Raw genomic sequence first — 1,783 nt, 5'->3', positions numbered from 1 at the left:
AAAGTCTTTTCTCTTGTAAAATACTGTTTGAATATTTCACTGCTGAACCGAGACTTTAAAGCTGTTTTCAGAAATGAAATCAGGAAAATGGTTTCTGGACACAACACAGCAGCAGCAGGTTGTCGTGTCCGACCCGTTCCCACCAACAGGAACATGTGGGAACATCCAGGCGAGGGGAGGAGCCTGTGGAGCAGCAGGGGCGGAGCCTGTAGAGCAGCAGGAGGCCGGACATGACGTATAAACTCTGCTGTGGACAGATCAGTGTTGTTGTTTCCAGCTCCTCCACACGGCGCCGGCCTCATCACCAGAAGATCTGGAATCTCCTCGTGTTTCCAAGTGGACGTCTTCGTCTTCTACGTGTCCGGCTCCTCTTCTTCATCCTGAGATCTTTGTGTTCTTCAGGTTTCAAGTCCGTCACGTGTTAGAAAAGTGTCCTTTGTCCATTGTCCTGCTGGACTCATGAGGACATTTGTTTTCTGACTTATTGTTGCTACTAGAGCTGCTACAACTGTACATGTGGGCGTCTGGCCTCAGGGGGCAGTAATGAGCTCATCAGAGCTCAGTGCACCACGACGAGGAAAACACGTAACAAACTAAAGCTGTGTTCTCTGCAGCAAATGTGTTTTCATTTTTAAGAGTTTTCCATCCAGATGAGTGTTGCAGCTTTGTATCAGTAACATGACCATCCACGTACACCGGTCATGTGATCTTTTAAGTACTTGACCTTATTATACTATGATTTGGTGCTTAACATTGACTGAATTTAATTTTAGCTCCCTCATTTTTTGCGTGGATTTTGTGAAAGCCCTTTGTCTTCTTGTTCAGATGCTACACAAACAATTAATCAGAGGAAATCCTACGAGTGATGAACAGCGATGAAACCTCGTTGAGGACGAACGGTTCAGAAACACTTTGCATTCCCAGCGGGGGGTCGAGTCATGTGACTTTTTCAACTAGAAAAACCCCGCAATCGGAGCATAAGAAAAATGCCTTCTGGGTAATCGGACGATAACGATGATGTCATAAGTGTTTCCTCTGGAAAAAGCTGGAGCACTTGCAGAGCTGTCATTGTGAATAATTTAAAAACTCTGATGCTCATGGGCAGTTATTGACTGTCACATAATGATGATGAAGCACAGTGCAGCCATTTTTATAATTAGGTTCAGCGGAGCGAAGTTAGCTACCAGGCTACATGGCAAAAACATACAGATCAGAACCATCAAATCCTGTAAACTTTCCCTTGTGTGATAAAAGCGGATCAGGAACCAAACGCAGAGCAGAGTTAATAATGTGTCAGTCTATAATTTCAATCCATTGTAAATTATGTTCATTTACAGTAGTCAGTATCAAAGTGGCCACAAGGTTCTTTTTCTCCGCTCGCTCCAACAACATGTTACACGTGGGACAAGATGTCAAACTGAGGTTTTAACCAACGGGTGATGTCATGGATATTTTATGGGAACTATAATACTTCAAGACAGGAACAAGAACACATTACACAAACTAGAAAATACAAAAAACAAACTAGCATCATTAATTCTTCTGTGATAAATTCCTGCAGCTGTTTCAACATCTGCCTGAATCCAGAAGACAGTTGCAGCAGCACGTTTATGGAGCTGAAGTCACATGTTGCTCTGTCACACATGTTCAGTTTTTTCTGACCCTGAAGTGTGAGGCTGAGTGAGAGAAGAAGAAGAAGAAGAGCAGGATGAATAGGAGGGAGGAGATGTAGAGAAAACAGGGAGGGAGGGAGGGAGGAGGAGGAGGAGGAGGAGGTGGAGAG

This window comes from Limanda limanda, chromosome 7, assembly GCF_963576545.1.
Source record: "Limanda limanda chromosome 7, fLimLim1.1, whole genome shotgun sequence".
NCBI classification, from domain to species: domain Eukaryota; kingdom Metazoa; phylum Chordata; class Actinopteri; order Pleuronectiformes; family Pleuronectidae; genus Limanda; species Limanda limanda.
The sequence above is the reverse complement of the archived record's forward strand: the minus strand, read 5'-3'. Positions refer to the sequence as shown.